Genomic DNA, 27454 nt, shown 5'->3' on the forward strand with positions numbered 1-27454 from the left:
ATTTGGTGGTATTTCATTGCTGCTGGCATTTTTACTTTTTTTGTTATTAATCAAAATGTAACGATTTTTTTGCAAAAAAATGACATTTTTCACTTTCAGCTGTAAAATTTTGCAAAAAAAACGACATCCATATATAAATTTTTCGCCAAATTTATTGTTCTACATGTCTTTGATAAAAAAAAAATGTTTGGGCAAAAAAAAAATGGTTTGGGTAAAAGTTATAGCATTTACAAACTATGGTACAAAAATGTGAATTTCCGCTTTTTAAAACAGCTCTGACTTTCTGAGCACCTGTCATGTTTCCTGAGGTTCTACAATGCCCAAACAGTAGAAAACCCCCACAAATGACCCCATTTCGGAAAGTAGACACCCTAAGGTAATCGCTGATGGGCATAGTGAGTTCATAGAACTTTTTATTTTTTGTCACAAGTTAGCGGAAAATGATGATGATTTTTTTTTTTTTTTTTTTTCTTACAAAGTCTCATATTCCACTAACTTGCGACAAAAAATAAAAAATTCTAGGAACTCACCATGCCCCTCACAGAATACCTTGGGGTGTCTTCTTTCCAAAATGGGGTCACTTGTGGGGTAGTTATACTGCCCTGGCAATTTAGGGGCCCAAATGTGTGAGAAGAACTTTGCAATCAAAATGTGTAAAAAATGACCGGTGAAATCCGAAAGGTGCACTTTGGAATATGTGCCCCTTTGCCCACCTTGGCAGCAAAAAAGTGTGACACATCTGGTATCGCCGTACTCAGGAGAAGTTGGGGAATGTGTTTTGGGGTGTCATTTTACATATACCCATGCTGGGTGAGAAAAACATCTTGGTCAAATGCCAACTTTGTATAAAAAAATGGGAAAAGTTGTCTTTTGCCAAGATATTTCTCTCACCCAGCATGGTTATATGTAAAATGACACCCCAAAACACATTCCCCAACTTCTCCTGAGTACGGCGATACCAGATGTGTCACACTTTTTTGCTGCCAAGGTGGGCAAAGGGGCACATATTCCAAAGTGCACCTTTCAGATTTTGCAGGCCATTTTTTACACATTTTGATTGCAAGGTACTTCTCACACATTTGGGCCCCTAAATTGCCAGGGCAGTATAACTACGCCACAAGTGACCCCATTTTGGAAAGAAGACACCCCAAGGTATTCCGTGAGGGGCATGGCGAGTTCCTAGAATTTTTTATTTTTTGTCACAAGTTAGCGGAAAATGATGATTTTTTTTTTTTCTCTTTTTTCCTTACAAAGTCTCATATTCCACTAACTTGCGACAAAAAAAAAAAAATTCTAGGAACTCGCCATGCCCCTCACGGAATACCTTGGGGTGTCTTCTTTCCAAAATGGGGTCACTTGTGGCGTAGTTATACTGCCCTGGCAATTTAGGGGCCCAAATGTGTAAGAAGTACTTTGCAATCAAAATCTGTAAAAAATGACCGGTGAAATCCGAAAGGTGCACTTTGGAATATGCGCCCCTTTGCCCACCTTGGCATCAAAAAAGTGTCACACATGTGGTATCGCCGTACTCAGGAGAAGTTGGGGAATGTGTTTTGGGGTGTCATTTTACATATACCCATGGTAGGTGAGAGAAATATCTTGGCAAAAGACAACTTTTCCCATTTTTTTATACAAAGTTGGCATTTGACCAAGATATTTTTCTCACCCAGCATGGGTATATGTAAAATGACACCCCAAAACACATTCCCCAACTTCTCCTGAGTACGGCGATACCACATGTGTGACACTTTTTTGCAGCCTAGATGCGCAAAGGGGCCCAAATTCTTTTTAGGAGGGCATTTTTAGACATTTGGATCCCAGACTTCTTCTCACACTTTCGGGCCCCTAAAAAGCCAGGGCAGTATAAATACCCCACATGTGACCCCACTTTGGAAAGAAGACACCCCAAGGTATTCAATGAGGGGCATGGCGAGTTCCTAGAATTTTTTTTTTTTTGCATAAGGTAGCGGATATAGATTTTTTTTTGTTTTTTTCTCACAAAGTCTCACTTTCCGCTAACTTAGGACAAAAATTTCAATCTTTCATGGACTCAATATGCCCCTCACGGAATACCTTGGGGTGTCTTCTTTCCGAAATGGGGTCACATGTGGGGTATTTATACTGCCCTGGCTTTTTAGGGGCCCTAAAGCGTGAGAAGAAGTCTGGAATATAAATGTCTAAAAATGTTTACGCATTTGGATTCCGTGAGGGGTATGGTGCGTCCATGTGAGATTTTATTTTTTGACACAAGTTAGTGGAATATGAGACTTTGTAAGAAAAAACAAAAACAAACAAAAAATTTCCGCTAACTTGTGCCAAAAAAAATGTCTGAATGGAGCCTTACCGGGGGGGGGGGGGGGGGGGGTGATCAATGACAGGGGGGTGATCAATGACATACCCATATAGACTCCCTGATCACCCTCCTGTCATTGATCACCCCCCTGTAAGGCTCCATTCAGACATCCGCATGATTTTTACGGATCCATGGATACATGGATCGGATCCACAAAACACATGCAGACGTCTGAATGGAGCCTTACAGGGGGGTTATCAATGACAGGGGGTGATCAGGGTGATCACCCCCCTGTCACTGATCACCCCTCCTGTAAGGCTCCATTCAGACATCCGCATGATTTTTTACGGATCCATGGATACATGGATCGGATCCACAAAACGCATGCGGACGTCTGAATGGAGCCTTACAGGGGGGTTATCAATGACAGGGGGTGATCAGGGTGATCACCCCCCTGTCACTGATCACCCCTCCTGTAAGGCTCCATTCAGACATCCGCATGATTTTTTACGGATCCATGGATACATGGATCGGATCCACAAAACGCATGCGGACGTCTGAATGGAGCCTTACAGGGGGGTTATCAATGACAGGGGGTGATCAGGGTGATCACCCCCCTGTCACTGATCACCCCTCCTGTAAGGCTCCATTCAGACATCCGCATGATTTTTTACGGATCCATGGATACATGGATCGGATCCACAAAACGCATGCGGACGTCTGAATGGAGCCTTACAGGGGGGTTATCAATGACAGGGGGTGATCAATGACAGGGGGGTGATCAATGACAGGGGGGTGATCACCCATATAGACTCCCTGATCACCCCCCTGTCATTGATCACCCCCCTGTAAGGCTCCATTCAGACATCCGCATGATTTTTACGGATCCATGGATACATGGATCGGATCCACAAAACACATGCGGACGTCTGAATGGAGCCTTACAGGGGGGTTATCAATGACAGGGGGTGATCAGGGTGATCACCCCCCTGTCACTGATCACCCCTCCTGTAAGGCTCCATTCAGACATCCGCATGATTTTTTACGGATCCATGGATACATGGATCGGATCCACAAAACGCATGCGGACGTCTGAATGGAGCCTTACAGGGGGGTTATCAATGACAGGGGGTGATCAGGGTGATCACCCCCCTGTCACTGATCACCCCTCCTGTAAGGCTCCATTCAGACATCCGCATGATTTTTTACGGATCCATGGATACATGGATCGGATCCACAAAACGCATGCGGACGTCTGAATGGAGCCTTACAGGGGGGTTATCAATGACAGGGGGTGATCAGGGTGATCACCCCCCTGTCACTGATCACCCCTCCTGTTATCAATGACAGGGGGTGATCAGGGTGATCACCCCTCTGTCACTGATCACCCCTCCTGTAAGGCTCCATTCAGACATCCGCATGATTTTTTACGGATCCATGGATACATGGATCGGATCCACAAAACGCATGCGGACGTCTGAATGGAGCCTTACAGGGGGGTTATCAATGACAGGGGGTGATCAGGGTGATCACCCCCCTGTCACTGATCACCCCTCCTGTAAGGCTCCATTCAGACATCCGCATGATTTTTTACGGATCCATGGATACATGGATCGGATCCACAAAACGCATGCGGACGTCTGAATGGAGCCTTACAGGGGGGTTATCAATGACAGGGGGTGATCAGGGTGATCACCCCCCTGTCACTGATCACCCCTCCTGTAAGGCTCCATTCAGACATCCGCATGATTTTTTACGGATACATGGATACATGGATCGGATCCACAAAACGCATGCGGACGTCTGAATGGAGCCTTACAGGGGGGTTATCAATGACAGGGGATGATCAGGGTGATCACCCCCCTGTCACTGATCACCCCCCCTGTAAGGCTCCATTCAGACGTCCGCATGTGTTTTGTGGATCCGATCCATGTATCCATGGATCCGTAAAAATCATGCGGACGTCTGAATGGAGCCTTACAGGGGGGTGATCAATGACAGGGGGGTGATCAATGACAGGGGGGTGATCAATGACAGGGGGTGATCAGGGAGTGTATATGGGTGATCACCCGCCTGTCATTGATCACCCCCCTGTAAGGCTCCATTCAGATGTCCGTATGCTTTTTGCGGATCCGATCCATGTATCCATGGATCCGTAAAAATCATGCGGACGTCTGAATGGAGCCTTACAGGGGGGTGATCAATGACAGGGGGGTGATCAATGACAGGGGGTGATCAATGACAGGGGGTGATCAGGGAGTGTATATGGGTGATCACTCGCCTGTCATTGATCACCCCCCTGTAAGGCTCCATTCAGACGTCCGTATGCTTTTTGCGGATCCGATCCATGTATCCGTGGATCCGTAAAAATCATACGGACGTCTGAACGGAGCCTGACAGGGGGGTGATCAATGACAGGGCGGTGATCAATGACAGGGGGGTGATCAGGGAGTTTATATGGGGTGATCATGGGTGATCAGGGGTTTATAAGGGGTTAATAAGTGACGGGGGGGGGTGTAGTGTAGTGTAGTGTGGTGCGACTGTACTGACCTACCTGAGTCCTCTGGTGGTCGATCCTAACAAAAGGGACCACCAGAGGACCAGGTAGGAGGTATATTAGACGCTGTTATGAAAACAGCGTCTAATATACCTGTTAGGGGTTAAAAAATTCGGATCTCCAGCCTGCCAGCGAGCGATCGCCGCTGGCAGGCTGGAGATCCACTCGCTTACCTTCCGTTTCTGTGAGCGCGCGTTCACAGGAAATCTCGCGTCTCGCGAGAAGACGCGTATATGCGTCCAGGAGGAATAAAGCAACCACCTCCCAGACGCATATATGCGTACAGCGGTCGGGAGGTGGTTAAAACTGTTCTGCAGATCCTCAGTGAAAACCAATTATTTGTGATGGGTGAGAAGTGTGTTTTCGGGGGTGCAAGAAATATATTTTTGGGGTTTCAACCTTATCAACATGTATGCTTCCAAAGACCAGGCCGTTGCAAATTGGGTTCAACCATGAGCCCTAAAGATTTTACAATGATTTTTATGGTTCACAAACTATTATAGAAAATGAATTAAGAATTTTTCAGTTATTGCCAAACCACTCATGGAAATGACTAGAAAGGGAGCAGATCTTGGTAATTGGCAGCCTGATTATATTAATGCATTTGAAACTTTGAAGAGACATTTTCTTGAGGCTCCAATTTTAGTAGAGCCAGACCAGACTAGACTTTTTCTTGTAGAGGTAGATACATTTGAGGTGGGACCAGAGACTGCACTCTGGCAGGGGTTGACCTCACTAATGTTAATAAGTATCATACCTCCTACTCTGATGATACGTTGAGGAGGCTGTACTTGTATTTTGACTTTGACAATAATTCTACTCCTATGTGTGCACTGTGCCTGTTAAGCTGCCTGCTGACTTTAAAAAACATTTCCATTCCTATGTAGCTTCTGCGTCCATGTGCACACTTAGACATTGGTCCAACATTATAATATACACTCACCTAAAGAATTATTAGGAACACCATACTAATACGGTGTTGGACCCCCTTTTGCCTTCAGAACTGCCTTAATTCTACATGGCATTGATTCAACAAGGTGCTGATAGCATTCTTTAGAAATGTTGGCTCATATTGATAGGATAGCATCTTGCAGTTGATGGAGATTTGAGGGATGCACATCCAGGGCACGAAGCCACCGTTCCACCACATCCCAAAGATGCTCTATTGGGTTGAGATCTGGTGACTGTGGGGGCCATGGTGTTCATGAAGGGATGGACATGGTCAGAAACAATGCTCAGGTAGCCCGTGGCATTTAAACGATGGCCAATTGGCACTAAGGGGCCTAAAGTGTGCCCAGAAAACATCCCCCACACCATTACACCACCACCACCACCAGCCTGCACAGTGGTAACAAGGCATAATGGATACATGTTCTCATTCTGTTTACGCCAAATTCGGACTCAACCATTTGAATGTCTCAACAGAAATCGAGACTCATCAGTCCAGGCAACATTTTTCCAGTCTTGAACAGTCCAATTTTGGTGAGCTCGTGCAAATTGTAGCCTCTTTTTCCTATTTGTAGTGGAGATTAGTGGTACCCAGTGGGGTCTTCTGCTGTTGTAGCCCACCTTTCTCTCCCATTCTGACTTTCAGTTTGGAGTTCAGGAGATTGTCTTGACCAGGACCACAACCCTACATGCATTGAAGCAACTGCCATGTGATTGGTTGACTAGATAATCGCATTAATGAGAAATAGAACAGGTGTTCCTAATAATTCTTTAGGTGAGTGTATGTGCGCATGTCTATTAAAGAAGCACTGTACTTGCTTGTACTATTAGACAATGTCATGGTGGTGGGACTGTACTTATAGGTAATATGCTATAATAAAGTGTTTTTATCTACACATAGTATACTGATATTATAAAAATAATAACAAAAAGATTCAAAGAGAAAAAAAAACTATATTTAATTTAGCATTTACTATAATAAATCAATACATTGTTTCTATTGATGTGGAACTTGTTACAGTTAATGTTGCTAATTATAGACTTCTTCAAATAGGCGATCATTAAGAGTTAAAGCTGGAAAAAAGTGTATTTTACAATCAGTTCCAGTATATCAGGGTATCCATTGTACTCACTAAATGCAATACGAATTAACTCATAAATAATCCTGAATTATAGTAAACTGCATAAGCTCCTTTCTGATTATCTATGATTTAATAATTAAAACAAAAAAATAAATAAATATGTGAAACCCTCATTAAGTCCTTTAGGGCTAAGAATTTCCAAACAATAAATCCACTGAGTTTCTTCTTGTAGGAGTACCTTATCAAGGCCTTCTTTTCTTGGCCCTAAGCTTTCATGCAGATGAGTACCCCAAAAACTCACCTGCATGAAATTGTTTCAAATGTCTGAAATGGATGTGTCTAGAGATGAGCGAATCAAAGCTGCCGAAGAGGAATTCGATCCAAACTTCGCACCAAATCCGAATTTTCTCACACTTCATGGTAACCAATCAGATTTTTCCTAAAATGGCTGCAGCACGTTTGAGGACATGGTGCAAGGAACTATGGGAAGGCGGGATCAGCCATAATGCCATGCATGCAGCCAATCAACAGCCAGCCCTGTTATGTCACAGTCCTATAAATAGCCTCAGCCGTCTTGGATTCTGCCATTTTCCAGTGTACTTAGTGCAGGGATAGACGTCAGCAGGCGCTAGGGACAGTGCTAGAAAAAACTTCATTGTCCTGAAAAAATGATTGACAAGTGCAAAGAAAGAATATTCAAGGTGTAGGGAAAGGATAGGGAGGAATCATTCCGCAGCATTTATGTCGAACAGGGTTCAGTAGGGGAGGTTACAGACTGGGTAATAGGAAAAATCCTATTACACCTTGCTGCACTGACTGGGGATCCAAATTGTTATTATACAGCTCTGTAATTCCAACAAACCGTTTTGTTATTGGGGTGTTACAGCCATTAACAGGGTTTACAAGGAAATATTTCTACATCTTATTTACCCTTGTGCGGTGCAATTATATGTTCTAAAACATTTTTTGGCTTGTATTAGTGGGAAAAAGGGCTTATTAGCCGCTGTGTGAAGTGCTAAAATTACAGCACTTTTTGTCATGTGTAAGTGGCAAAATTAAAATATATTTTCCGTTCAGCGGTGCAGTTATATGTTCTAAAGCCTTTTGTGGCGTGTATTAGTGGCAAAATTAAAATATATATTTGCTGTTCAGCTTTGCAGTTATGTTCTAAAGCCTTTTGTAGCGTGTATAAGTGGAAAAAGAAACATATATTTGCTGTTCAGCGGTGCAGTTATATGTTCTAAAGCCCTTTTTGTCGTGTAATAGTGGCAACAAATATAGTGTCTGGGTTTGGAGCATTTCCACCCATTTGCCCATTTAGGCCAAGTTTTTTTTAATGTGTATGGAATGTGCCACTTCATTTTGCTGGTAACATTATTTTGCACCTGGCAGCTTCTGTGTCACATGGTATGTTGTGGGTGCGGCTCACAGCTTTATCCTACCTCACAGTGCATTGGTGATACAACTATGGAGGCATGTGAGAGCCTGGCTGTGAGTTGGTTTCTAGCACTGTTCACACCTTGTTCACACACCACAGGCAGTTTATTGGTAGGACCCCATGCTTGCTGAGACACCGTGACGTGGTGTATGAGGGGCTACGATATGTTCCTGACTGGAGGATATTGGCAAAGTTCTCAGCTTTTAACATCGGCTTAAGGAATTAGCTAGTATTGTCAGTTGTGTATCTTACACGCTTTCTTCCCCAAAGTAGGTCGTTAATAATTATTTCAATTAATAAAAAAAAAGGAATCCTCAATCCATATTGGGGAGTTCTTGAGAATGTAAAGGAACTGAGGTAAAATCACCATTTTGATTAGGGATATTCTATCGGCTCTAGATAGGGGAAGTCTAAACCATATCCCAATTTTGGACCCTTAGTTTACTTATCAATGGGTTCAAATTAGAGTGCAAAAAGTATTTAACCTTAGGGGAGATTGTCATACCCAAATAATAAAAGAAATCAGAAATCTTCAACATAGTCAAGGGCCCCTCTCTGGGGAATTCGAATCTATCTACAGGCATAAGGGTGGTTTTGGACCAATTAATATTGAAACATTAGACTTCACTAAAGGAATTAATTGTTTGAATGACTCTTAGGAGCATAACATTAATATTATGTTAGAAGAATAGCACGTCGATTGCATATAACAAAATGCAATTTTCTAATCCCAATGTCCCAAACCCTTCAATCCCAGAATATTGCCTTACCCTAGCTGCGAGAGGCTCAATATAGATGTCAAACAGTAATGGGGAAAGAGGGCCCCCTTGATGGGTACCTCCACTCAATAAAAGACTATTTGTCAAACTCTCATTAATGTTTAAGCTGGCCTTAGGGGACTGATACAAAAGCTTAATCATATCTATGAACCTAACACCAAATCCCATGTTTTCTGAAACCTTCCAGAGGAATGTCCACTCCATCCTGTGAAAGGCCTTGTAAGCCTCAAGAGAACCCCCATGATTCAGTATACACCCTCCGTAAACAAGGGAGAATAACCTCCCTATATTTATGATAAAATTCATATGGGAATCCATCTGAACCAGGGGAGGAGTTTCCAGAGCAAGCTTTCAATGCTGCCTCTAACTCATGCAGGAAAAGTTCAAGATCAAGAGATTCTCTTTGGGTATCCGTAAGGACCGGTAAAAAGATGGAATGCAAGTAGGCATCAATCATTTCATCCGGAATATTCTTATCTGATTGATATAACTCTGCAATATTCCTTTTATATACTCCTGATCTTCAATTATACCCTCAGATGAGCGAGTACTTAATATCTCTTTTTTCTTTTGATCCTGATTCGAGATCACCCTAGCCAGTAATTTCCCTAAGCGACCTGATTCAACAAAATATTTCTGTCCCTTAAAAAAGAGTCTCTTCTGGGCCTTGTCCAGGAGGAAGTTAGAGTATTCCTGGCTTGCATTCTCCATAATTTCCCTATTTTCTTCTGTTTTGTTTCTGGAAAATTCCATCATGGCACCTACCGCTGCTTCTTTTAGCTTCCTCTCTTTTATGCCATACCTCTTTCTTAAATAAGAAATATTACTGACAATACCCCCTCAAAAAAGCCTTAAATACGTCCCATACCAATAGAATTCTTGCTGAGTTGTAATTACTATCCCAAAATCGGACCATCTCCCATTCAATAGTTTCATGATTATCCATAAAAAAAATCCAGTGAGGGGTTTAGTCTGAAGGGGGTCTTACAAATCACGGAAAAAAATATATAAAACATCCTGCACGATATGATAATGAATGTTGCTGATGTACATGGCTACATTTATACAGTCACAGACAATAATGCTCTATAATAATAGATGCAAGCATAACATATGGACTAAGCCCTCACTCTATTGCACATGGAGGTAACTAGGAGCAACACACTATATGTGTGGGGTCTGCGCTCCTGAACATAAATGCATAACGGCATAGGCAGGTTTAGCATAGGACCCGCCTGAACTGAGACCACCTTGTAGCTTGGTAGGTGGGCTTAGATGTGTTTTGATCAAAATGTATTGACCATTGGCAAAGTGTATACGATTTTATCAATAGAGTGAGGGCTTAGTCCATATGTTTTGCTAGCATCTATTATTATAGTGCATTATTTTCTGTGACTGAAGGAAGTCTTACCCTAAATTTATTATCCACCATAGATACCTTGAGACAAAACGGGACATGGTCCGATAGAGCCCTGGACTCATATTTCATGCACTATATGCATCTAATATAATTTTTATTTATCAGGGCCAGATCTATCCTGGACATGGAGTTTCCAGATTTGCTTACACAGGAGTACACTCTTTTACCCCTCCCTACAAGGCCCCATACATCAACAAAGACTGATTCCTGACAGAATCGTGCCAATCTGGGTATAGAAATCTGGGTGTCAACCCCCATTGAGATCCTGTCAATCTCTGGGTTTATAACACAATTAAAATCCATGTTAACTAGTGAGGGACACTCAGGCCAACGATCCATGAAAGTCAACAAAGAATTCAGTATTTCAAGAAAAAAGGGTGGGGAAATTTAAATAAAAGCCACGATGCATAATCTTCCATCAAGCTTTCCGTAAAAATACACATATCTACCCTGCTTATCGATAGAGGATGCCCAGCAGACAAAATCAATTTGATTGTGAACTAAAACTGACACTCCTTTAGAATAACTAGAAAAGGTAGAGTGATACGTCTGCATGGCCCATCCTCTATCGAGCCGCATAGCCGTGTCCCCAGTGAGATGGGTCTCCAGAAGGCATACAATCACTGGTAGATGTCTGTGAGCCAAATCCAAAACAGATTGTTTTTTTTAGCCTATCCCACAGACCCCTAACATTCTAGGTGAGTATTCTAGTCAACATCATCTCAACCTATAGAAACCCAGAAAAAGAAAGGGTAGTAAGCCTCCCGCTCCTAAGAGACGCATCGCAATCCCCCCCATAAACTCCCCCCAATCCTCATAATCCACCACATTACTGCACCAGATCTCTTAACTAAGACCACTTTTCCCTCTCTCCACCAACCCCACCGCCATCAGAACAAAAAAAAAACTTCAGGAGAAATAACTGCTCAGATCTTACGCCTCATGCACACGGCCGTTGTTTGGGTCCGCATCCGAGCCGCAGTTTTGGGGGCTCGGATGCGGACCCATTCACTCTGTGTGCTGTCCGCATCCGTGGCTCTGTTCCGCGGGCCCATAAAAAAAATATAACATATAAATTTACATTGCCGGCGCCCGTTCCGCAAATTGCCAAAGGCAACACGGGCGGCTTCAGTTTTTTGTGGATCCGCGGTTTGCGGACCGCAAAAAACGGCGCAGCCGTGTGCATAAGGCCTTATTCTGATCTAACCAGTCCACCAAATGGTCAGGAGTAGAGATGAGTGAATCAAAGCTTACGAAGTGGAATTTCAGGAAAAATTTGATTCGCAACTAATGCAAATTTACTTGCGCTTCGTGGTAACAAATCACATTTTTCCTATAATGGTGGCTACACATGTGAGGACTGAGGACATGGGGCAAGGAACTCTGGGAAGGCGGGATCACCCTTATTGACATGCCTGCATAAATCCAATCAGCAGCCATCCAGCCCTGTAATGTTACAGCCCTATAAATACGGCAGCCATTTTAGATTCTGCCATTTTCCAGCTTTCAGAGTGCAGGGACAGACGTGTGAAGGCGCTAGGGGCAGCTATTGGAAAAACGATTGTGGTAAAAAAAGACAGAAAAAAACATTTATAAGTGCAGGGAAAGGATAGGGAGGAATGATTTCACAGCATCTTACTGCAGGGAGAGATGTCAGAAGGCGCTAGAGACATTGATAGGAAAGTGATTTACAAGTGCAGGAAACTATTATTTGGGGATCCAAATAGCCATTTATCTGTCATTCAAGCTTTTTGTTATTGGGCTGCGAGTCTTATGTTGAAATGCCTTTAGAGGCTTATGTCTTAGTATCTCTTCAACACTACAAGAAAAATATATACGCATTTCACTTCTGCAGTTATTTCTGGTGAAAGCCTATAAGGGCATATTCTAATGCAACAAGAAATATATATCCGTACTGCACTGTTGCAGTTATTTCTGGTGAATGCGTATACGGGCATATTTCAGTCCAACAGGAAAAATATATAAGCACTGCACTGCTGCAGTTATTTCTGGTGAAAGTGTATAGGGGTGTATTTCATTAAAAAAAGATAAATATATACGCACTGCACTGTTGCAGTTATTTCTGTTGAAAGCGTATAGGGGCGCATTTAAGTAAAGAAAGAACAAATATATATGCACTGTTGCAGTTATTTCTTGTGAAAGCGTATAGGGGTGTATTACAGTAAAAAAAGATAAATATATTCTCAGTGCATTTCTGCAGTTAATTGTGGTGAAAGCATATAGTGGCCTATTTCAGTCCAACAAGAAAACTATATGCTCAGTTCACTTCAGCAGTTATTTTTTGTGAAAGCATATAGGGGCGGATTACAGTAAAAAATAAAAATATATTCTCAGTGCATTTCTGCAGTTAATTCTGGTGAAAGTGTATAGGGGCGTATTTCAGTAAAAAAAAGAAAGAAAAATATATTCTCGTTGCATTTCTTCAGTTAATTCTGGTGAAAACGTATATAGTGGCCTATTTCAGTCTAACAAGAAAAAGTGTATAAAGTGTATAGGGACATATTACAGTAAAAAAAAGAAAAATATATACGCATTTCACTGGTGCACTTATTTGTGGCAAAAGCGTTCAGTGGCCTATTTCAGTACATAAAGAAATATATATACGCACTTCACTGGTGCATTTATTTTTGCTGAAAGCGTTTACTGGCCTATTTCAGTACAGAACTAAAAATATCTTCTTAGTTCACGTAGGCGGTTAAATGTGTTGAAAGCATAGCTGGGAGTCAGCAGGGTGGCAGCCCGGGGTAGAGCAGCTGCTTCGCAGCTGCCTACCTGACCGGGAAGTAGTGGTGCAGGGGTTCACGAAAGTAGCGACTGTAGCAGTGCAGCGGTTATATGTGTTATTTTGTATTTCAGTACAAACTAAAATTTCAGTACAAAAAAATGCATTCTTAGTTCACGGTGGCGGCGGGTTAGATGTGTTGAAAGTGTTTAGTGATCTATTTCAGTACAAGAAGAAAAATGCATTCTCAGTTCACGTCGGCGGCGGTGAGATGTGTTGAAAGCGTTTAGTGGCCTATTTCAGTACAAACAGAAATATACATTCTTAGTTCACATCGGCGGCAGTTAGATATGTTGAAAGCATGGCTGAAATTCAGCAGGTTGGCAGCAGTGGCAGGTCGGGAGCTAAATGTGCCCGGGGTAGAGCACCTGCTTAGCAGCAGCCTACCTACCCGGGAAGTAGCAGGGGTTTACGGAAGTAGCGGCAGTAGCAGTCAGTCAGTGCAGTGGTTATATTTGGTAAATTCTTTATTGAAGTATTTCAGTCGAAAAACTAAATTTATTCAGCGGTCAGCGCTGCAGTTGTATGCGGTTAAATCTCCATGATGTCTCAATGATAAATCTGCAGCGTGGGGGCCCTGTGTGGCTTCTACACACTTTCAAAATAATTCTTCAGCGGAGCAAATAGATGCCGGATGACAGGGACGCTCCATGACCTTCCCAGGAGCTGCTGTCTGGAGCAGCGGTTCATTTCTGAGACGTCCGTATAATGCGGGGGGAATCCGAAGACCCTTTCCAGCTCCGTACTCCGTTATATGTGGTAAAATCTTTATTGAATTATTTAGGTGGAAAAATTAATTTCATTCAGCGTTCAGCGCTGCAGTTATATGTTGTAAAATCTTTTGTATCTTATTTCGGTGGAACAAGAAAAAATAGTATTCAACATTAAGTGCTGCACTTACATACGGTAAAATATTTTGTGACTTATTTTGGTGGAAAAACAAATTTCATTTAGCGTTCAGTGCTGCAGTTATATGTGGTAAAATCTTTTGTGAATTATTTTTGTGAATCCTCCATTAATTTCCTCCTCAGTTCATTCTTATCCTCAACACACACACTGACTTGTCCCCTCCCCCAGCTATATATACACACCAATGCCTGATGCAACAGACTAGATCATCCATGGTGCCACACCAGCAATTTGACAAAAGAGACCGGTTTCTTCTGGCTACCTGCCTCAGCTACTATTCTGATGCTGCAACCTGCCTGATACCTCACATCTGAGGCCAAATGCTCCCTCTTGCACCCACTTTTGTTAGCGGGTACTGGTATTGCCACCCACTGCCCCACTCTGTTACTCGGTCACTTTGTGGTATCCTGCTGCTGCTGCCATATCCACACTATGTCACCTTGCCACTCTGTGGTCTCCTCATGCTGCTTCCATCTCCACACTATGTCACCTTCCCACTCTGTGGTATCCTGCTGCTGTTTCTTCCATATCCACACTATGTCACCTTGCCACTCTGTGGCCTCCTGATGCTGCCGCCACCTCCAAACTATGTCACCTTGCCACTCTGTGGCCTCCTCATGCTGCTGCCATCTCCACACTATGTCACCTTACCACTCAGTGGTCTCCTCATGCTGCGGCCATCTCCAAACTATGTCACCTTGCCACGCAGTGGCCTCCTCATGCTGCTACCATCTCCACACTATGTCATCTTGCCACTCTGTGGTATCATGCTGCTGCCATATAAACAATATGTCCCCTTGCCACTATGTGGCCTTCTGATGCTGCCGCCACCTCCAAACTATGTCACCTTGCCACTCTGTGGTTTCCTCATGCTGCTGCCATCTCCACACTGTCACCATGCCACTTTGTGGTATCCTGCTACTGCCATCTCCACATAACACATTATGTCACCTTGCCACTCTGTGGTCTCCTTATGCTGCTGCCATCTACAGCCTTTGTCATTGTGCCACTCTTTCAAAGTGTTTTTTTTTTCTGTAAAAATGATGGGCGACTGAAAAACCAAATGACGTCATGTGAGGTCGTGTGACGTCTGTAAGTGTGAGGAAAATATATATTATGAAGCAACAAATATACAAAAAGTACACAATAACAATGAGAACCTCCTGATGCTACCGCCACCTCCAGATTCTGTCCTTGTGCCACTCGGTGGCCTCATCATACTGCTGCCATCTAGAGACTCTGTCATTGTGGCCTTGTCATGATGCTGCTGCTGCATCCACCACCTCCAGACTCTGTCATTTTACAACTCTGTACCCTTCTCCTGATGCTGCATCTGCCACCTCCAGACTCAGTCACTGTGCCACTCGATGGCCTCCTCATACTGCTGCCAAATCCAAATGCTGTCATTTTGTCACTCTTTGGTCTCCTCATGCTGCTTCCACCTCACCACTATGTCATACTGTGACTTCTCATGCTGTTCCCACCCTCCCCACTATTTTGCCTTTCGGCCTAGCTGACATAATCATTTATTTGACCTTTCTTCTAATCTGTCAGAAGGAAGGAAAAATGAGACGCAGAACCGATCCTGTCTGTGTAGCAGCTGTAAGGCCTGTATGGTCCCAACAGAATTGGCTTGTGATTTGGTAGCCAAAAGCAGGAGTGGGTACAAAACACAGAAGACATGCAAATATTCCATTCACGTGTCATCTCTGTTTTACATCCACTCCTGTTTTTTGAGGCATTAGCAATACTGATGGATTATTGAGCAAATGCTGATCGAGTGAAGGCATATGCTCCACAGACAGGATCCATTTTTTGTGGGTTATTGTTCTGATTCTGTCCGGGGGGCTCTACTTGTATACGCGTTTAATAGAACACGTTCTGATAACATCTATGTGGAATCAGCTGGCGACGGTGTAAAAGGAGTGCGATTCTTCTTGGCACTAACATCGACCTGTAAGGCTGAGTTCATACTTGAGTTATTTGGTCAGTTTTGGCCCCGTGACTGCCCTAATAAGTGAAGTGTGCAGTGATTCTAAGAGCGATGTCTGTCATCTGCATGTCATACGGACTCACAGTATTATTTCACTACCAAAGCAGACTCCCTATGCGTGTTACTACAAGGCACAGTATTCTACACCACTATAAAAGCTCTCAGCAGCCAGGAAATAGCCATTTTTTAACGCGATTCGCCGCAAATAAATTCGTATCGAAGCAGATTTTTCGGAAAAATTTGTAGCACCGGCGGAATCGATTTTTTTTTAAATTTGCTGATCTCTAGTCAGGAGTATAAAAAAAAGTCACATTATTGAAGATTATCCGCAGTTTTGCCGGGTAGATAAGAGAATACTTCATGTCCTTATCCTGGAGACATTTTTTTATCTCTATGTAATTACGTCTCTTTTCTTGAATGTCCTTAGAAAAGTCAGGAAAGAACAACAATTTATATCCATTATATAAGATAGGAGGGCACTCCCTTGCTCTTCTCAAAATTATGTCCCTATCTTGAGAAACAGTATCCTTGGATGCCTTCCAGGGGTTGGTTTACCCCCTGGAAACCGATGGTCCCTCTCTACAAAAAACAATGGAGAAAAATGCTCTTTTTAAAACTTCTCCAAAATTAAGGACTGAATCATATTGCCAGGATTATTTCCCTCCTTGCCTTCTGATAAGCCCACAATTTTCACGATGCATCGCATCCGTAGGGAATTTTCAGTTAGTAATTGTTTCTATCCTTTTATAAACTCTGCATCTTCTTGGTGAGGATTAGGAATTATATGAATTCTCACACCTCTATAACCAATCCTTTGTTGTAAATATGTATCCAGACTAGTGATTTCCATAGAGACCTAATATATTTCTTATAGGTTTCATAAAGTTCTACCCTCCTTGCCTCTGGAAAAATGTACATGTTTCTTTACTATAGAGTTGGATAACAAGAAAGAAAATTGTCACCCACCGGCAGGGGCAAGGACAGAAAGCAGAATCAGCCTCATCTCTCTCATAGCACTCTCTCTCTCTCAGTGAGGGCAGCATACTGTAGGTGACAGGTTCCATTTACTTACCCTTCTTTTGTAAGGTGCCATTTCTCAAGCGTTGATCAAGATTTTGGTTGAAACTATACAGTGACATGTTGCACCACAGCAAGTCGTGCAACTTTTAGAGCCGTGATTTGGCTTTAAAAACACAGCTAAGTCACAGAAATGCCAGAGGCGATTTGCATGTCACAGGCAACAAACATCAAAGCATACCTAACCTTTTCAACAAAAACTGCACTAATCAATAGTACAGTGTGTGCACATGATGAGTAACACTATTTCTGGCCATTATATCACTTGTAGCTGACATTTTAGCAGTTTTACTCTGTACATGCTGAATATCTAGTTTGCATTACTCTGATCTTTTGTGTGGAGACTAGCTGCCATCCATTGCGCACAGAAAGTAGATGAGAATCTGCTTCCTAAGCTTTCCTTACTGACTCAGTATGCCCCAGGATCCTGAAGGACATTACAGAGAGGTACTGGCTGTGAATTTAGCTCTTGTACTGAGATATAAATATCCTATGTATTTCTGGAGCGTAATAATATTACAGGCTATAGCTACTAGAGAGATATCGTTGATCCAGGGATTTATTCTGATTGCCTGATTGGAGTCGGGAAGGAATTTTTATTCCCCTAAAGTGAGGAAAATTGGCTTCTACCTCACAGGGTTTTTTTGCCTTCCTCTAGATCAACTTGCAGGATGACAGGCCGAACTGGATGGACAAATGTCTTTTTTCGGCCTTATGTTACTATGTTACTACTACTATGTTACTATGTAGCTGTGCAGTCTCTTTCGTATCTCTCTTTGAGTCCTGTCCCACTCAAGTTGCTGCTCTCTCCTCTCCTCTAGTTTCTCTACAGACTTGACATCCACCAGATCTGGATTGTATGGGACTGTTGCATCACAGTAGCTGCATGTCACGTGTTGCGCTGCGAAACCATTGACAATCATTACATACAATGTTGCTTTACAAGTCACCGTATAGCCCCACGTTAAAGAAATATTCTGGTTTTAATGATTACTTTTATTTCCTATGGGAATAGGATATCTTACAATTTTCTAATATATATCTATTTAACATTTTGCTGGCAGAACTTTATTATACTCACACAGTTTCCTCTCTGGTATTGGTATGGTATGACCAATTTTAGTCTTGTAAAATGCATCCATAGGAGAGCTGGATAGGACCAAACATGGCATCAGCAATGTGCTCCTCACATATGTCATGTTATCTGGCATTCAGTATCTAACAGGTGAATAGTAGTGTACTGGGGATGGATCAGAACATATATATTATATAGTCTATTACTACATGCAGTATCTTATCATGTCTGTCAGTGACTGTGTAAAAGCAGTTTGCTGCATATCTGCATTCATAAATTGCTGCTCTGTAGTAGACTTGCTATCGGCCCAAGTAACGCAAGACTTCCTTACTTTTGTGCATGCGCCATTACACTTAGTCTCGGTACATGCATTTAAGTTTTAAAAATCTGATTCTGAACTTGGCCAATAGCCAATAGACAAGTTCGGAGGCCATACGTTTTAAACTACTATAGAGCGGCAATTTCTGAATGAAAGTATGCAGTTAACCGGGTTCGGACAGAGCAGTCCGAACTCAATTCGTTCATCACTACTTCCAATAAATCTCCTATGACATTGCTTCTTTTTAAATGCACATCTTCATTATTTGCAAGAAAAGGTAAGTGAACCCGTTGATCAAATGAATTTCATCATACTAATAAAATGTGGTCTTCCTGTTATCAAAGTCTAAGGCCTCTTTCACGCGACCGTTTTTTTTTTTCGTTCAAGGGCCATTTTTTGCGCTCCGTATACGGTCCATATATGAAACCATTCATTTCAATGGTTTCGCAAAAAAAAAAATGTACTCCATATGCATTCCGTTTCCGTATTTCTGTTTTTCCATTCCGTTAAAAGATACATAGAATAAGTCCTATTATTGCCCGCAAATCATGTTCCGTGACTCCAGTCCACAAAAAAAAACTTAACTCATAAGGAATGCACTCCGTATGTCTTCCGTATCTGTTCCATTTTTGCGGAACCATCTATTGAAAATGTTATGCCCAGCCCAATTTTTTCTATGTAATTACTGTATACTGTATATGCCAAATGGAAAAACGGAACGGAAATTGAAACACAACAAAAGCAAAAACGGAACAACGGATCCATGAAAAACAGACTGCAAAACACTGAAAAAGCCACACGGTCGTGTGAAAGAGGCCTAATTATAGATAGGCACAATTGAAATAAACTATTAATCCACAGTCACACCCTTCATATAGGTCATGGTTGGGATTCAAATTCTTAACAACAGCTTCCCTACTTAGCTTTAGGGATGCCTGCTATTGCTTGATGTGAGGGATGCCTGTGGTGTTGCATGCTGCAGAAAATTACTTCTACCCTAATAATCAAATATACCAATGTCAACTGAGGTGATTGTGTGTTATAGCAGTTTTTATCATGTGAAACTACAGCTCCAAGTATGAACTGTAAGGGTGCTTTTTTTTATTTCGAGCATAAAACTATTTTTGTAGATACTCTTCCCAAAACATGTGCATACTGGTGTAAGTTTTTATGATGGATCCATTCTTTTCTTTTAATTTTTACTATTGAATTGTTTGACCTGTAATTGCTTGACTTTTTTGTTTTTCTTTGGACAAGGGGTTTACTACTGGGAGAAAATGAAAAAAAATGGATACTATTGTATGCAATCTGTTTCTGGACTATACTATTACTTTCAATTTATTTATTATTTTGCCGGATTGCAACAGAAAGCACTACAATTTTTTGCTGGGTAGAATAGCTCAGACATATGTGCTTTCCCATCCAGTAAAAAAAAACAAAAAAAAACTGGAAAGCAAACTAGACAAAACATATGCACTCTTTCTGTAAGTTGTTTCTATAAAGATGTGTTTTGATCAAACTATATTGGCTGAGAGTCTCAGATTTTATCATATTGGAGTGAGGGCTTAGTCCATATATAATGAGTGCATTATTTGCAGTGATTTTTTTCCTTATAAATGTTGCCATGTACATCCGCATATTTAGTTATCATATCATGCAGGATGTTTTGTATCTTTTTCTTTGATTTTTGTTTCTATAAAAGCACAATTTTTTTTCTTAAGTTTTCTCATTAAAATTAGGTTTAACAGAAAATAAATAACGTGATGTGCAAGAGGTCTAAGGGTATTGGGAGAGTTGTTTCACAAAATAGTATGCTGCAGACAAATAAACACAGCATTACTCGCAAGCAGTGTGATGTCACCTCTAATTGGAATTGCTCCTTTTCTTCTCCATCTTGTTCAGACCTCGATTAAAGAAAAAGTAAGTGAACCCTATTGGAATTACCAGGATTCCTGCATTTAATAGTAATGACTGATTGTAATTAATATAATTAACTTTGTAAACAAAGACAATCTAACTGAACTAATATCACAAATAGTCATATAATTGACAAAATAAATAAAACGGTTTGTGTGTTATTTGCTTAATTTTGTCCTTTATTGAGGACACTAACTAAACACCTATTGTGCAGGAAGAAAAGGTAAGTGAACCTCTGTGATAATAATTGTCAAAAGGTGTTTCAATTAAAGGGGTTGTCCCACAAAAAATATTCTACAGTTCTCAAACCAGCACCTGGATCTAAATACTTTTGTAACTGCATGTAATTAAAGATTTAGCATAGCCACTGAGTAATTCAATAAAATGTATCTGTATAGCGCCACCTGCTGTTTGCTTTCTATAATTTCTTTGGCTCACTGACATGGCTGCACAGTAGAAAAGACATTCCCCTTGTGCTGCAAGCTTGAAATAAATCTAGCAGAGCAATGAATGGGGAGATCTCTGGGTCCATGTAAGGTACAGGGCTGGTTCTGGCTTTGCTAGAAAGAGATTATAATGTACTATATGATGATTTTTTACATTAGTCATGGGTTAACCCCTTTAAGGAGATGAGTTTTGAAGTGTAGGGTTCACCAATGGTTAACAAATGTTCTTGTGAAGAAAAATTGTTAGGTATGAACCAGTCCTTAATACACAAATTTCAGAGGCCTTCATAAGACGTGTTATAATGTAGAAGCACTTGAAGCTGGAAGCTAGAAAAGTAAAAAAATAAATAAAGCATTACTAAGTACCTGGGTGTACATTTAATGTAGAAAAATTCTACAGTTTCTACTCTCCCAAGGAGTGGATGTCCTATTTAGATGACTCCAAGAGCACAAGGGAAAATCGTGAAAGAGGTGAAAATAAAACTCAAGAGCACCACAAGGGAGGTTGTTACTATCCAAAATATAACCTATTTCATACTATCTCAAGTTTGTTTGAGGCCACTTGAATGTTCAACAGTGCTTCTTGGAAAAATTTCTATGGACGGATAAGAGAAAAGTGGACGTTTTTAGCACTAAGGCACAATGTGGTGTTACCATTCCTACACCCTGCTACTGTCTATAATGGGCTAACATAAATGTCATCTTTGTATTTCTGTCTAGGTCCTCTACATTGTGCAATGCTATGATTACTATGCAACTGTTTTTACATGCAAATGTGCCTGGTTCACCAGCAGGTGGCAGTGTAAATGGCAGAGCTATAGAGAATGGAACTCACCATTCCATTCTCCCCCCTATGGGGAGAAGTGGGCTAGTCCTGCTTCCTACCAGGAGGGAGGGGCAGCAGTTCAAGTTCTAGTTCTCGTCTAGACAGGAGAGAAGTAAGGTGTGGCAAACTCACATCCTGACATGCCTATGTCAGCCAGAGCAGCCTAAGCTCTGCTGACCATGGAAGCAGATGTCTGGAAGCCATAGGGACCAGAGTAAATCGTTATTCAGTAACCATTACAGATATCAGCAAGAGGAATTGTTCTTCTGCTGGAAGATATGTTTTTTACTGAGTATCAGGAGAGGAATAACAGCCCACGGCACCCAATCCAAGAATACCAGAACAGACCTGGAGTACAGGGACCAGACTTAAGCAGAGTTTAGTGCAGCATAAATAAGGAAAACTGAGCATTTAAGCAAGCCTGCCAGTACAGAGAAAGAGAGAAAGCAGAGCTATCAAGTTTGCCTGCCAGTTTATGCCAAAGCCTGCTGGAACTAAGACAAAGCATGCAAATCGTTTAGATTAAAGTTTGTTCAAGTAATTCTGCTGTTGAATTTTATATCAAGGTCTGTACTAAAATAATTTTTTCTTCATCCCTCAACTATTCCTCTCTTTAATGCTACGGAGCCTAAGCCTGGGGTCCCGGAAGGGGGGGGCGGCACGTTGCAGAAGCACCATAGTTTGGGGGTACTCTCAGTCCTGAAGGCCAGAGTGCCTTGAGATCATTGAGGGAAAAATTATTTCTAAGATGTATTAAAACTATATATAGTAACAGTCCATTACTAGAGATAAGCAAAGCTTTGAAAAATTTGATTTGGCAGCTTCGCCGAAGTTTGCCAAGAAATGTTATTAATTCGACCACAATACGGACACAATAGTGTGCAAAATGTAATGATAAAATAATGGCAGGAACTAGGATCAGAAAACATTTTGCAATTCAAACCCATTTCATTTTTTTATGTTTTCTTGCTGATGTCATATTTCATTGCTGTTATTCATTGTGAATCTGGTTTAATACAAGTTTACTGACTTTTTTTTGTTTCCCCCTCCCTTTACTTAGACATATCTTCCATGGACTGTGTATAGACCCATGTTTTGCTCGAGCACAGGACAGTTCCCAAGTGTAAGCTGCATGTTATTAAAGCTCTTGGATTCTGGTTAGGTCAGTTTTTCGGCTATAACTTTTGATATTATGTTATTGCTATTATACAGGTGAAACTCCAAAAATTTTAATATCGTGCAAAGTTTTTTTTTTCCAAACGCCCCCCTAGCGGCACGACAGGAGGATACCCCGCCTCCCCAGGGACAGGAAACAACGTGAGGATCTTTAAATACTCTCCTCCCCTTACCTGCTCCAGTTGTTTCCTGTCCCTCTGGGACTAGCGTGGAGTTCACCTGTGGGAGTTCGTTTTCGCTACAGAAAGACCGGCGGCAGTTCGGATAGGGGAGCAGGATCGCGGGACTGCTGTGCGGTCCTTCCTGTCTCTCAGGCGCAAGTCCTCTGGTGGAGGCAGCCCCGGGCAGCGCTTCCTGGTTTCAGTTCTCGCGAGAGGAAGGCGCGGGTCACGTGAGCGCAAGCTCACAGGCGCAGAAGAGTGACGTCCCTTCCCCTAGGAGTTAAAAAAAATGGCGGGAATCGGCGGCATCCTGAGATTCAGCCTGCAACATGTCGGCATCAGGAGAGGACGCAATGCGCAGACCCACGGATCCATCCAACAACGGCAGCCCGGTAAGTTACCCTCCTCTGGGAGGAAATGGAAAATGCCTGGGGTAGCCTGTGATCACTGAGGGTTTAGATTATTACCTTTTTTGCTGCACTGGATAAGGTACTGTACCTCTCCCTTTTTAACAGACTAGACAGCCAACTTTATTAAACAAGCTTTCTGACTTATATCTATAGGTCAGGGAAGCTCAGAAGTCCACCGAATCTCAGCGAGTCAAAAAATGCTCCATTTGTAAAAAAGCCTTACCGTCAGGTTATAAGAAACCCCTTTGTTCAAAATGTTTGTAGAAAATTGTTTCGGAAGAGTCGCCTTCCTTATTGGACAATATTAGAAATATAATTAAAGAGGAAGTAAGCACCTCTGTGGATCAAAGACTAGCCACCATGTCCCAGAAACCTTCTACTTCCATGACCGAGATGTCCGCTACTTTAGAGTCGGAATATCAGGAAGAGTATTTAGATGAAGGGGAGCTCCCCTCGGAGTCTGAGCCTCTTTCCTCTGAGGACGAATACGGGAAGCCTCTCTGTTCCATAGAGGACACCGAAGCATTATTGAAAACCATTAGAGCAACCCTAAACTTAGAGGAGTCTAAACAATCCAAAACTATACAGGATTTGATGTTTAAAGGCTTAGGAGAAAAGAGGAAAAGGGTGTTTCCCCTCCACTCTAATATTACAAAATTAATTAGTAAGGAATGGACCGATCTTGAAAAAAGACCGAGCGTCTCTAGGGTCCTGAAAATAAAATATCCCTTTTCAGAGGAAGATACGTCCTTTTGGGACAAATGTCCTAGAGTGGATGCCCGGTAGCAAAAATTACAAAAAAATCGACTTTACCCTTTGGGATTTGGGTCTCCTAAAGGACCCAATGGATAAGAGAAGCGAGGCTCTACTTTAAAAGTCGTGGGAGGCTTCCAAGTCCATCCTTAGACCTAGCGTAGCCTCAACCTATACAGCCAGGTCCATGTCCATCTGGTTAAACCAGTTAGAAGAACACCTAGTAACAATAACCCCTAGAGAGGATATTTTAGCATCTCTGTCAGATCTTAAGCAGGCGGCAAATTTTTTGGCCGACGCTTCGGTCGACACTATAAAACTAGCAGCCAGATCAGCAGCCCTCTCAAATTCCACCAGAAGGGCGGTGTGGCTTAGGTCCTGATCAGGTGACGCGGCATCTAAAAACAAGCTTTGCGGCATCCCCTGCGAAGGTGATTGTCACGACCCTTGGTCATGGTTGTGACTCCTGTAACCGCATGCAGTTGCCTGCGGTCTAGGTGTTGTTGTCAATCACAGCTGAGGGCTATAGTATGTTGCCTCACCTGTGGTTGCCGCTGGCAATATTGTGTATGTGGCAGCAGAGCAGCCTGAGCGGTGCTAGGCAGCTTGCTGCAATAGGCATGCGGTTGCACCTGGCAACCTCTCTTTATAGGTGTGCCTTTTATCGCTGTGCACGGGGTGTTATATGGGTGGTGTGCACTTCCCCTTTAAGTTGATGTCTTCCCTTCCCTGGTGTTGGAAGGGTTAACTTCCTTCCTAGTGTGTGTGTGCACTGGGTGTGTCTCACTGTGGGTGTGGCTACTTGGCCCTATAAAGCCTCAGTGAAAAGCAGTAGTCAGTGGGGGTGCTTCAGCCATGCTTGCTGGAGACATGTCCTGGTTACTTACCCTCTGCCAGTGAGGGCCACCCTGGTGGTCATAAACTTTATGTCTGGTGTTAGTTTATGGTTTATGTGTTATTGCAGCATATGGTTTACTGGGTTCCCGTTGATGTCTGTTGTGTGCTGTGTCCTTGGTGTTGGTTGTGGATAACAGCACTTGCATGTGGGTTCCAGGTTGTGTGTCTGTGGCAGGTAAGTCTCACTTACCTGTCAATGCCATATGTCTGTTTATGTTTCCCCTTTCTATGTAGCTTGGCCAGTGAGACTCCTGTTCCTCCGTGTCTAGGAGGAACGGGTCGTCTTACCCTGCTCCTAGTCCAGGGCCACCCTGAGGGCGAGCAGGAATATCAGGTTACGGAGTATGAGCCCTCCTTTCTTCAGGGTTGGCTCATACAGATAGGAGACAGGGTCAGAATTAGGGATGTGTAGGAGGTGACCAGCTCCCTAATTCTCTGTCCTGGCCTTGCAGCGACTCCATCTGCTGATACCGCACGGCTGAGGGTTTTCCCCATCATCAGCCGTGACAGTGATAGGGTGTTCGGGTCAGTCCTGGACGACATCCTAGAAAAGGCCACAGACAAAATGAAGGGATTTCCCTCTGAACAAAGGAATTTTTTTCAAAGACAATTTTTTTCCTACATCTAGGGGCAGACAAGACCAGAAAAGAAAAGATTTTTCTTCCCGGTGGCGTTCGGGAAGAGGAAGAGGACGAGGTTTTTTATTCAACCCCTCAGACTCCTCCCAAACGTCATCAAAACAATGACGCCAGAAGCAAGGTAGGAGGAAGGCTAAAATACTTCCTCCCAGCCTGGGAGAATATTTCCAACTCCCCATGGGTGTTGGATGTAGTCTCATCAGGCCTAAAACTGGAATTCTCCTCTTTTCCCCAGGAGGTGTTCCACATCACCAAAAAAAAACAATCCAGTTCAAGCGTTAATTCTAGACCAGATAAGGATCCTTTTACAAAAGGAAGCTATAGTGTCAGTTCCCCCAGAAGAACAGGGAACAGGTTATTATTCTCCTATATTTCTAGTCAGAAAACCAAACGGCTCATACAGAGCCATTATAAACTTAAAAGGACTGAACCAACATCTACTTTACAAACTATTCAAGATGGAGAGCATAAAATCCACGATAAGTCTATTACAAAAAAATATCTTTATGGCAACCCTAGACCTCACCGACGCGTACTACCATATTCCAATCTGCAGAGAACATCAGAAATTCCTCAGATTTGCAGTACAACAAAATTCGGTGGTACACAATTATCAATTCCAAGTCCTTCCTTTCGGCATTACGTCAGCACCAAGAGTCTTTTCCAAAGTGATGGCAGAGGTGATAGCAGACCTTCATCTAAAAGGCATATTAGTTGTGCCTTACTTAGACGACTTCCTAATAGCAGCAGGATCAGAGAGTCTTCTGTTAGAACAGATAGATTTAGTGAAACAAAGCCTAACGAATCTGGGGTGGCTAATAAATATGGAAAAGTCAGACCCCCGGCCCGAAAAAAGAAAGATCTTATTAGGAATGCTGCTGGACTCAGATCTCATGAGGACCTTCCTCCCACAGAAAAAAATTCTAACTATCAAGCAGGAATGTACTCTGTTCCGCAGCAGATCAAGAGTGAAAATCAGGTCAATAATGAAGATCTTGGGTCTGATGTCCTCAACTATCCCAGCAGTGAAGTGGGCCCAGGCTCACTTGCGAACTCTTCAGTCTTTCATGTGCAGAAGGTGGAACAAGAGCATAGCTTCACTAGAGCTGAAGGTAAAAGTCCCTCAGTATGTAAGAGATTCCTTAAATTGGTGGTTGATCAGCAAGAATCTAAACGCAGGCGTCCTGTGGCAACAAACAAATGTTGTCACTATTACTACAGATGCCAGCAAAAATGGCTGGGGAGCCTTTACAGACAGGTCCGTAGTACAGGGTGGCTGGCAAGGACATCTAAACCTAGCCTCTTCCAACCTGAAGGAGTTAACCGCAGTCTGGGAAGCCTTGAAGGCCCTTCACTCAGAAATCTGAGGAAAAGAAGTGAGAATACTCTCAGACAACACTACAGCTGTGGCCTATCTGAACAGGCAGGGAGGCACAAGAAGCCCATCCTTAGCGAAGGTCACAAGAGAAATTTTCCAGTGGGCAGAAAGGAGCATACTGTCAAATATCAGCAGTTCACATAAGGGGAGAAGACAACA

The sequence above is a fragment of the Bufo gargarizans genome, chromosome 3 (assembly GCF_014858855.1).
Source record: "Bufo gargarizans isolate SCDJY-AF-19 chromosome 3, ASM1485885v1, whole genome shotgun sequence".
NCBI lineage: Eukaryota > Metazoa > Chordata > Amphibia > Anura > Bufonidae > Bufo > Bufo gargarizans.